At 35.5% G+C, this 12060-nt stretch overlaps 1 long non-coding RNA gene across 1 annotated transcript in view; it reads left to right on the top strand.

Moving 5' to 3' along the window:
• The window catches only part of LOC111049274, a 39327-nt gene extending 28304 nt beyond the window's left edge, over positions 1–11023 (top strand). Inside the window, exon 4 of the long non-coding RNA XR_002605971.2 lies at positions 10834–11023. This is a non-coding gene — a long non-coding RNA (uncharacterized LOC111049274). The remainder of the gene's footprint in view (positions 1–10833) is intronic.
• Positions 11024–12060: the final 1037 nt, after the last annotated feature.

The raw sequence follows: 12060 nt of genomic DNA, 5'->3' as shown, positions 1-12060 counted from the left end.
TACACCACATTAGTATTGTGGTAGCTCATTCTATTTTGAAATTAATGAACATGGTTAATTCAAGTTATTTATTCAAATTTTCATTCAATGGATTAGAAATTACTCTCACTGTTACTTTCACATCTTTCTATCAACTATTGCTGCTAGTTTGTGAGATTGAATAATTCATCTTTTGTCAATATTTTGATAAGATTTGAGAAAGAATGACAACATTTGAACACTCAGGAACGCACCTAGAGAAGAAATGATTCACCTCCTATGTTTCACACTTTATTTCTTCCTCACAAACACCAGCAGGTCAACAATCTCTCCTCTCAACTATCTTTTGTCACATTCAACAACCATTGTCATCCCGAAAAATAGAAAACATCACATGGATAAATAAAGCAAAAAACTGCGACGAAACGACACAACCTGAACAGAAGTGGTTGAGTAAGTGCATCGCGGAAGGGTTGTGAAAAATAGCGGTAAACAGGCGTCGAATTCACACAAACAACACGGATCAAGAGAGAGAGAAAGAGTTGGAGAGTAAGTGAGAGAGAAGAGGGTTTAGTTGAACAGAGCCACTCAACCACTCGATAGCTGAAAACATTTTTCAAAAAAGGATGAAGAATGATCGAGAGGGAATCAGTCGCATCTTTCCTTCCAATTGGCTCCAGAATTGGCAGTAAATCAACAACAGCTATTGAATTGGGTGACTGTCGGATGAATGCAAAAACGCGCCGCGGACAAGGATTAAAGTCGCGCCCCTCGACTCCAACCTAAACGCGCAGTCACAAACAAAGCTAGCTAAATAATGTGAGTGCGCCCGCCGAACATTTACATGTGTGTGCTTTTACATATAAATGTTCGGTTGCCAAGTATTGTAAGCACGATGATAGTTGGTTGTTGTGTGTAGATGACACTTGAATTTATAGAGTGTTTTCAACAAATAAAAAATTTCTCTGTATAAATACTGTATTTTTTATTACAAGCTTTCAACTTAACTACTGGATAGTACTCCACATACGGTAACATAGAAATAAGTTTGACATTATTTATTTGCATTTGTGATTCAATATATTCGTTCTGAATCGAATTTCTAATCAAATTACCAGTTGTCTAACTCATTTTGCTCCATGAACAGGCCCACAAAATAGATATCTCATGTTCGTCTGAGATAACTCACTTATTTAATTTTCATAGATAAGATTCATGATTTTTTGCCATATTGGGAAAATATTTCTTGTAGATACTGATAGTTATGATGAGAGTCATATGAGAGTTATGATGATGGAAGATGATATTACCTAAAGTTTAACAAATTAGTTTCCGTACATATTACCAAAATGTGATTTTAAATCTTTCCACTTTCAGTGAAGTTGAGCTCGAGCTTACCGTATATTCAGGGGGTTGAAGACTATCTTTCTACGAAAGTACTGAGATAACTTTTTTTATTTCTATTTAAACTAGTCACTGGGACTAACCATTAATTTTGTTCTGTTATTTCTTATGTTTGAATATTAATTTTTATTTCTAAAGTCTTCCAGTGAAGCCTACAGTTCCAATCTATAATCTCACTACTTTAAATTTAATATACTTTTTTCACTTCACTAGCACTACACCAACTCGAAGGGCTTTGTTCTCCTTGTGAGTTCAGTGTTGCCCACCAGTTGGATGACTTCGGTGTTGACGTGTTGATAACTGAACTCATCTTAACTGAGCAATCTGCATCTAATTGAAGTATTCGAATTTTTAGAAATTTACTGTTGTTAATTGTGTGGTATCATTTGCTTTTGATTATAGTTGATTGACTATTCGATTAAAATAAGATGATCTGCTACCCTGGTAAACCATTGCCATAACCTATATCTTCTTCCCCAAATCTTCATTTCTACACAAAATAATCATAAAAAACTGTTAACATTAGTGTAATTTTCCATACTAGAACAGTCAGATAAATGGTTAAAAGACTTTGATCAAGTCTATGGTATGACTTTTAAGGTAAGGACTAGGATTAATTGGGAGCCTCGTCAATATTGGAAGATTGCGATTCTTTGGGAGACAGTGATTTTCAAAGACAACAACATACTATGACTCTTCAGGTTACTGTGCTGGTTCTGTAATACACTCTACTGTAAACTGCATAGACTTCACTGTACACTTTGCTGCGCACTGTAATATTGTAATATATACTGTACACTGCGATGCTGCAAACCAATGTGATCCTCACTGTCATTCTGTGACACTTCAAACTCATGTGAATATTCAGACGGTGAAAGACTGTTACTTTCTAGAAGACTTTGATTCTGAGTTAATGGTGATTATTCGATTCAAAGTAAACTTGTAATATTGACAATAACGGTTGTTAAGGAAGAGAGTGCTGTCACATCTTTACATAATAGCGAGTAGTAGTGCGTGAACGCGGTAATAGGGAGAGCATCGCACCGCTAACGGTGGTTCATCTCGTAAAGGGTTGCGATTTTCCTTTGCAAGCCGAGCGTGGTTTATTACGGGCCCCGTAGGGCGAGCGACCTATGCAAAGTATGGCCCTTTTTCAGTTATCCTAGCCAACCGTGAAATATAATATATGCACGGGCAGGCTCGCTTATTTAATTTACCTAGTCTGGGCCATCTGTGCTCTGCTGTCTCTTCACTCACCACTTCTAACCGCCAAAAATATTTCAGTATCTTATAATTTTGGGCATCGATTCAGAACGCTTTTGCTTCAAAGTTTTCAATTACAAACGTAGGCTATCTTATCCAAAAAGTAATTCTAATAGATCAGAAATGATTATGTTGATATAAAGACATAATATAGTACATTAACGAACATTATTAATGGAGCATTTTAAAATCTATTCAAAGAAAATTATTGGATTGTCTAGTACCGTAGTTCATGAGAGCTAACTTCTAGCACTTTGTAAAGTTATATATTCTCTTGAAAAAATTTATCTCCAATAATATTCGGAGAGTAATAAAGAAATGGAATTATTGTTTTGTGTGGTTCCCGTTTATATTCTCTCTGATATCAATATATATAGCTCAAGAATTAAAGAATATATTATAGTATCATATTATTCTCGATGATATTTTCAAATTCATTATTTTGAAATTGAATCGTTGTCTTCTTTTTGAACTCAGTGGTTCTTACTAATTGCTGAAAATTCGAATGATGGCCCAGACTTCATTGACTTACAAGAATGTGTCCACCCACTCCTACTTTTTTTTGTAATCCCATCCTCACTTCTAATGGAACTCAATCCTAGTCTATTCACTTCATTCTAGAATAAACCGAATGAAAAGAATTAGAGAGAAGGAAACTGGAAAATCGGTTGGAAGTGACCTTGAAACAACTTTAGCAGTGCAAAACACAATTTGAGTGAGTGGAGCTTCCGAGTGAAAAGTTTTGCAGCCACAATTGATAGTTGAGTTTACTTTTGCTCCCGAAAGCAGAAGCTGACAGCTGAAATAACCCGTATTCAGATGCGTGAGAGTAATGCAGGGCGTTTTTACTATATCGCACCCTCATAAAATGTTCATATATTCATTGAAAACTTTGAGGAATTTCTTTGTTTGTAGAGCGTTCGTAAACACTCTCTCATGCAGTGATAGCTAAGTGAAAAGTTACTGTATTTAGAGACATAAGGTGTGCGATAAGAGAAGGGGTCAACAAGAAATCTATCACAATAAATTATTCAATTCTAACAGATCCTACAATTCAATTTATTATTGTCGAATACTATTAAAAAATATAATCTTTGTGACTTCAATTTATAACACTCATATTAATCAGTTCAGATTATACTCACGTCTCCATTTCTTATTAATTTTTCAAATTATTATGTTCAAATATAATACAAATAATGAGCTTTACTAGGACCTCCTATGCAGGTAGTATATATAGGACATCCTGGTTTTACCAACCGATATCAGTTATTTTGGAATCAGTTACTTGGATCCACTTTTCATGTTGATCTCGGATCAGAATTGATCTCGGTTAACCCGACAGAAGTGATTACACAGCTGTTGATATGGAATGATGATTGAAAATGGCCCTAATAAGTTTCACTTGTACCGTTTGCCATACAATTGGTGCCTCATCAGAGCTTAATATTATGCTTTGTCATCTCTGTAGATATCAACCTAACCTAGTGAAGGATGGATGGATGGGACAGGAAATTAATGGGCACAGTTGAATGGGCCGTCCACGTTTGACATAAGGTATGGGTATGGGCCCGGAAATGAAAGGGGTCGCTTAAGATGGGGTTGATTGTGTTTCTCAGGGTGTGTGTGAGAGAGGAAATTAGTAGCCGATGAAGGCCGAGAGAGATTGCAACAGTCGGGTAGATAGGATTTGGGTGAGTATCAATTTCACGGGAATTCTAAAAATAAACAACTATTCACTAGTGATTAATCTACCTGATGTTATGAATCATCTTTATCAATTCCAAGCCCCAGGCAATGCTATTGAAGAAACCTCAAGCTACTCCGTCTCGGGCGTATGTCAAATTATGCACTTCTGCGTTGTAAATACTATGCAGGTGAATAATAAAAGTTATTTCATTTATAAATAATAAGGTTTATTCTATTCACAATAATAATTTATTAATTTATCATTTACAATCAACTTAAGGACAAAGAAACAGACTACAGTCCAAAACTTCTTTTCATACCAATTTCATAAAATAAATTGTCCAAATAAAGGTTATGTGCGACTTTCCATATCTTCACTAATTTCCACATTGAAACAAAACAAAAACACTTGAAACAATTTTTTTTTATTGTAGAAAGAAATTTTGAAATCATCTTTATATTGAACAAACAACTTCAATCTATTTTTCCCCTATTCTCCATGTTGTAAGAATACAATAAAAAATAGTACCCTTTTAAACAAAATATTTCATTTATTGTACTTCTTTTTAATAATATCATGCCATAACTTCACTGTATTTCAAGGACTGGAGAGTGAAAACTTTTTTGTCGATTTCATAAAAAATAATTTTATATTATACTGGCTTAATTGATTCACATTAAAACAAGGTGATGCAAGATGATTAACAATAGGAGGAATTTATAAAACTTGAATATTAATTTTTCAGGATTTAAAAATATTTTCTCCTCAAATCTTAATTTTATACTACAAAATCTCATCAGTCTCTGGGAATATTCTAATTCTCTGAAGAAGATAATTGAAAAAATATTTATTAGATTTAAGTTTCAGATGAAGCGATCATGATCAACCATTATTGGAAAGTCTCATAGTAGATATTGTTGGGAAAATTATCAAGATAGAGTATAGATATCATGATAGAGGTAATAGATGTACAATACTCGTACAATAACAACCGATTGTTGTAGCAAGCGTTCTGTTTGTAAAATATTGTTGTACTTTGTTGTAATTCAACAGTGTTGTTAAATTAATGCGTTTAGGGACACTGCCAAACAAACATAATAACACGACTTTGCATGCTCAGAAGTAGTGAAAGACTTTCCTGGAATACCAAATTTTATCTTGAAATTTATTCTAAATAAATGTGAATCTACTGCTATCACGTTACTTGGTTCTTTTGTGCCTATGTGATAGGCTGATTTGAATACAAGAAATTTATGACAGAAGAGAAAAAATCGACCAAGCTAAAATATACATAGCTTCTTTCAGAAATCTGTTGGCCTCGACATAATAATATTTTGGCGTAGGATAGATAATAAAGAGAAGAATGTTTAGATATTTTGGGGGGTTTCCTACAAAAAATTTCCATGCGCTTTTTAGGCTGCGACAGTTGGTATCAATAGGGCTTTTTCGCATTTTCTCTCTCACACTCTTCCTGTTTATTCTTGCTTCTCTGTCATACATTTTTCATCTTTCTCCTCCTCACTACTACTCAACATTCACTGTCACTCTTCTTTTCCATATTTTGTTACTTTGAAACTATATTCTTCTCTGTCACCTTTGCTCTTTCTGTAAATAACTCTCTACTTTCCTCTCATCTATCCTCATTTTTTTCTCTTCGTTTCTTTTCTTATCTCTCCCTTTTCCTCCCTCTCCTTCTCTTTCGATTTCTGTACTTCATTCCACCTATGAAGATCTTTCTTCCCCATACTCTGTCTCTCTCTTTTCTCGCTTCTTTAGTAAATTTTAATCTATTATTATTATCAATTTTCTGAAATATGTGTAATTTTTTACTTTTCTTCCCTCCTGCTCTTCTCTTACTCCCCTACTTCTCTTTTTTCTCTCATATCCTTTCCACTTCAAAAACATTTTCTCCTTGCCTTTCTCACTCCTTCTCTTTTTTCTCTATGTCTTCATGATCAGTCATCTATCCATACCTCTTCTTCTATACACTTTCCATTACTTTTGTCTTATATTCTTATTTTTCTATTCACCTCTCGCTGTACATACACCTCAAGTATTTCTCTCCTTACCTCTTCTTCACTATTCTTGCCTCCCGTGCTTTTCTCACTCAATCTCTCTACTTTTAGTTTACACTGTTTCACTCGCTCTTCCTCCCTATTTTCCTGATCCTCTCTCGCTATACTTCCAATCTCTATTTCTCCCTCACAGATTATCACTCTGTCACTCTCTCTCTATTTTCAACCCTCTCTTTTTTCTCTCACTCTCTCCTTCATTTTCTTTCTCTCTCAGCCCAACCTTTCTTGGGCCTGTAAATGCAGACCATTCTTATGCAGAATAAGTTGAAGCCGGAAGCTAAACCATGCCAGCATTCGAGTTTGGTCGAACTTGCAAGTATAACAACAACAACAAGTTCGGTGTGACTGTGAGAGGGGGGGGGGAGATTGGATGCCGTCCTTATTTATAGGGAGAATTTGAATGCGCGCAGCCTGGTTGCGATAGTAGTGAGCACTGAACATAGTAAGCTGCTTTGGTGAGGGAACGCCAGGCCCGAGCGCATTTACATAAAGCCACAATGGCTGAGTTATGTTTATGTGCTCCTCCCACATGATGCGACTGACATCATGTCAACCTTACTCCCTCTCACCCCTCCTCAACTCCAGTGCTACATCATTTCTCTCTTTATATAAATTTGGAACTATATGAAACGCACTACTCATCGGATTATGGTTGCGTGCAGTTCAACCCTCTCTCTCGGTAGATATCTTTTTCTATTGTGCCTCATTCACTTACGTATAAACTAGAGTAAAAATAAACCAGAGTAGAAATAAACTAGAGTAGAAACTTTGGATGAAATAAGTGAAATATCATATTTTCTTGGAAAATCTTGTTTTTGAATATACAATTCGCCTCCAGGCTTTTGTGAAGGTTGTCGGCAACAAACTCTCAGGTTTAATTCCATACAATCATTATTGATTTCAACTATCAATAAAATAATATTTCATTCTGGATTGGATTTTTTTAATAATGTTTGATACTTGAGAGTTGAGACAACTAGAATAGAAGAGGATAGAGTAATAATTCATTGACAAAAAATGTTAACAATACATACATTTGTTCATCAAACAAGCTGGTAGCTTTAGAAAAAGTATTGAAATACTATATTTATTGATAACATAGCATTACAGGTGTATACAGAACAAATTAGTTACTTTGACAAGTTGAGACAACTAAGGCATTCATAAGTAAACACATTTAGATAAAAATGGTTGAGATAATAATTTTTTTCATGAAAATCTAAGGGGCATAGAGAAGAAAGGTTGAAAAATGTGCATGTGATATTTCTGACATTATTCAAGTGTCTATACATTTTGAATGCGAAAATATATTCTAAACATCGAAAATCATAGAAAATATTAGTGTAGATATAAGAAATGTCGTAGTCAAAATCCATTACAAATCTATTTCCTTCACAAAACTCAACCTCATCTATTCAAAATTCTACCTCATGTTGATGTGAACTATAAAAATGATAAATTCTACAATATGATAGAGGAAACAGGAAACGAAAATATTCAATTTTCATTTGTAAGTTGGAAGTCGAATCATTGGTTGCCAGGAAGTCAATGACCCACCCAACTTACAACATGAGCTGCATACGGAGTAGCATACTCTGCCCCTTCGATATGAAATGCTTCCACAAATTGCTCTATTCATTCTCCTTCACTAAGATGCATTCATGCTAGTGATTGCATTTCCCTCATCTAATTGGAATATTTTTCAAACTTTGTAAATTCTCGTAAAAATGTCCAAAACACATCTAGTAGACCGATTTGTTATTCCAGTTGGATTCCCTCAATATTTGTTGGGAAAAGAAATAAAAGTGCAGAGAGTAATGTTTGTTGTTCGACAGAGCCATTTGGCGCGGAGATATAAATAGTACCTGGGCGCTCGGTGGTGAATTGTTGTTAGCGGGCCATTAGGTGCAACAACACAGCAACAGCAGCTGAATCTTCAACATTTCCAATGAAAATGTACTTTCGGAAATCGGGGAGTCCGGGCTTCGAGCCCCGATGCGCTTTCAACTGCCAAATGCACGCGTCGCTCTAAATCAAAGTAATTGGCTTTGCCGCCTCTAGACTGCTGTCATGTCGACTCCATCAGACACTTCTTAGCGTGCTCAATAGGAGGCTCATGTTGGGAGCAATGCAGAGGAGGTGTGGAGAAGTAGAATAGCGGAGGAAGAATGGGGGAGAGGGAAAAGGAAGGTGGAAGGTGGAGGAGAGAGAAATGCTGAACAAGGAGGAGAAAGAGATAGGGATAAAGACATAAGGAGAAAGGAGAAGCAACAAAAGCACAAAGAGGAGGAGGAGGAGGAGGAGGAGGAGAAGGAAGAGTTGATGGAGGGGGGGAGGAATGATGATATAGAGTGAAAAGAATGGCAGAGCAGTCTATGCTTCTGTAAAGAAGCAGAAAGAGGAATCTGAAGGAGAAGTAGAAGAAATAACGAAGAAGGAATAAAGAAAGTTGGAAGAGAGTTTGCAGAAGTGGAATAGGATGAGACGTGTGAAAGGGAAAAAGGATGATGAATGAAGGAGACGAAGAGTGAATGGTGGTAGTGGAGCATGATAAAAATATGAATGAGAAGTAGAAGAACGAGGAGGAAGTGAAGGAGGAGAAGAAAGAAGAGGACAAGGAGGAGGAAGGAAAATGGAACTTAGAGGAGAAGAAGAGAAAAATAAAGGGAAAATTATGCGATAGAAAAGAGGCGAAACCTGAAGGGTGAGCAAAAGGAATGGAAAAATGAACATTCTAGGTAAAATGAACAACTATACCTTCCAGGTATAGAAGGTAAAGGAGACTAGAAGATAAATGTATCACCGCCATCAAATGTGTTGGAAGAATGAGGGAATTGCTTTGAGTGAAAATGAGGCATTAGAGAAGTACAACTACTTGCTTCTACAACTTCTCATGTTTGATAGAGTTCTCTCATAGATTCAATCAATCAGTTATGTACCATAATACAAGGAACCAATCATAGAGGAAGCTTCAAGATAGATCTATTTGAAGCTACACATGAAAGATCAGAAACCTGAAATTATTAAGGCTACTCATAATATTCTTTGCTTTGAATCTTCGCTTGTATTATTCACCATTTTATGAGTCTTTCAGACGAGATAATTACACGATATTAAATAGATATTACCGTCTTGTGGGCATTTTTTAGGAGAGGTTATAGGAGCTATTCAGAAAGGATGGTTGGAAGAGGAAAATAAGGAATTAGTCCAAAGAGTAGATGGGATAGGAATGTGGTGAAGTGTACGAGTAGAAGTGAAATGATTAGTAGAAGAGAGGAGAACTCGGGAAAAAGGAAAAAATATTGTAATGAGGAGAAGAAGAAAAATAAATAGAACCATAATGTGGAAAAGAAGTGTATAATGGTAAACATTGGTCATTCGGACCCATGGAAATGGAAAGCGACAGTGAACAACACAACAAAGCACTTGCAGTTCAAGAGAAAGAAGAGGGTGAGTTTGCAAGTGAGAGGGTGTGAGAGCATGAGGGTGTGAGAGATAGACGCCCGCGCCACAAGGCAATCGATAGCAGTGGAAGCACCGCCATCTTGAATGGGCAGCCAATCAAAGAGCCGGTCGATACACAGCCCTGCCGCCCCCTCTACGCACACACACGCACACGCGTCAATCACTCCTCACCACCCTCAACCACCAAGTGACGTCACGTCCCTCCGATAATGAATTCACGCACCCCTAACGAGTGTAAATAGTGCAGGGCACGTTCTTCCCCCTCAACTCAAGACTTTGTTACCACAATGATGTTACTGGAGAAGTAATTTGTAGCCCTAAGTTTGAATGTGGAGTAAAGGCTAATTTCATAGTACAATAGTGTTTGATTTGATAGTGTGATTCTTTCATGGATGGTAATTGTTACCTAATTGATTATATTGTAAGATAAGTATTAGGATAAAGAAATATGGATGGTGAAGCTTTATAATGGGGGAGGTTAACGGCGTGGAACAATAGAGGAAAGATATGATTTCAATCTTTTATTGTAATTATAATTATGAAGATGTATATTATAGCATCATATATTATGCTATCTTTCCTTTATGGTGAATTCCATTTCTAGTTTGTTGTTGGGATTGAGGAGAAGTTGTAGATTTGAAATCTACAACTAAACGTAATTGAGAATTCTGAATTAGGCTTTGGTAATAATTGGAGATTGTTGGATGAACTGTGAACACCTTCATTGTTCAACGTTCATTCCTATTCTCTATTTTCGAACGTCCATTAATTCTCGATATCCTTAATGATAAATGATCATCGTTGACCAATTAATCATTCAACTTGTCAAAAACGTTTAATAGTACAAAAGTTTGGGTTCTTCCCCCACGTTATCAATTAAAAGAGTGTCCAGTGAACGAATACTTGTTAATTGTATTTCTATATTTTCTAAAAAATTGTTTTCCTTTTCTGTTTCAGGTCTTGTGACAAATGAACCACGTTGCATATCTCAAGGACCTTGAGATATACAAGAGATATCACACCTTGTACATCAGAGTTCGAGAAACGGGATTTTCCCTGCCCCTCAACTGGGGATTATTACAATTGAACTTTAGGAGGACGCAGATGAAAAATATCAATGTTATTCAATAAACGTTTTAAGAAATTACCTACATCAATTATTCCCTGTAATTATCCTTGATTATGTTCTATATAGAAAGGAATTCTGTGATGATAGAACAAATAATCACTATGAGGTGTTCCTCATTCAAGTGTATCATGACCTCAATCAAGTTGTCAACTGAAACTATTCAGAATAGTTTATTACAAGCTACTCTTCGATCAGAATATGATCCAAGCATTATGAATGCGGCTTAGTTGAAAATGAAACAGAATTGATACAGCCAAGTTTGAATGTTGGGAAAGAATTTTTAAAGTTTATTAATATAACTCTTTGTGAAGAAGTTTCATCGGAAGATCACTTTAATGATACTAGTTCCTCAAGTAAGATATATATATAAGATTTAAGATGAAGTTGTGATATCCGAAAAAATAAAATGAATGAACCCGATTAAATTGCAAATGATGCAAGCTTCTTTCATAATAGCTCATTCTCAATACTATGCTATGCATCAAAATGGAATGATAATGTCCCATTTCATTGAAAATGAAGCAGAATTTATTTAATTGTCAATCACAAATCATTATTACAATATAATATGATTGGGAAAAGACAACAAGCCTAGCCCAAAACTGTGCTCCCAAATTTTGATGAATAAAAGTTTCGAAAAAAGAATGAGGTTATATGATTCCACTTTTCGCTTTTAAAAGTCCAACTTTTACTTCACAACTCATAGCAACACTAACAGTTTAAAATTGTTATATTTAAAATTAAAAATATTTCATTCTAATCTCTACTTATTAGCCCTAGAGAGTTCAAAGTCAATCCGTTATATAGGAATACACAAAGTGCTAGGCTACTTTTTTTCCACAATAGCTGAGTGAGAATTTTACATCGAAATCGAAGTTATAAACATATTCGTTACGTTGGAACATTCATGGGGTACAGCTCAGTTTAAGATCGAATAAGATTAAGAATAGAAGGAAGCTTTCCGTTAATTAGAAGTTTGAGAATAAATGTTGTTCGACAGTTATTGTTTGATACTGATATCCTTCAAAGAATTCGCATTTATCGAAATTCGAGTC

Source organism: Nilaparvata lugens, chromosome 5 (genome assembly GCF_014356525.2).
Source record: "Nilaparvata lugens isolate BPH chromosome 5, ASM1435652v1, whole genome shotgun sequence".
NCBI lineage: Eukaryota > Metazoa > Arthropoda > Insecta > Hemiptera > Delphacidae > Nilaparvata > Nilaparvata lugens.
The sequence above is the reverse complement of the archived record's forward strand: the minus strand, read 5'-3'. Positions and strand labels throughout refer to the sequence as shown.